Here is a 230-nt window from a genome sequence, read left to right on the forward strand (position 1 = left end):
AACAGATTTTAGTTTTGAAATGAGGAAAACAAAACTGAATGACATGTTTTCTGTTTTTTATTATGAAAATGGAAAAAAACAACCTGTTTTATTCCCGATATTTATAAGTTGTTGTTTCTTTCAAAGTACACCGATGCTGTCGCCTTGTCGAGGCTGTGCAGACTGAGAGAGGAGAAAGGCCTCAGATACAGGGAGGGAAAGGAGGAGGAAGGAAATGAAGAGAGAGTAAA

The sequence above is a fragment of the Morone saxatilis genome, unplaced genomic scaffold (genome assembly GCF_004916995.1).
Source record: "Morone saxatilis isolate NCDOM2014 unplaced genomic scaffold, NCSU_SB_2.0 Contig22, whole genome shotgun sequence".
In the NCBI taxonomy this organism is placed as follows: domain Eukaryota; kingdom Metazoa; phylum Chordata; class Actinopteri; family Moronidae; genus Morone; species Morone saxatilis.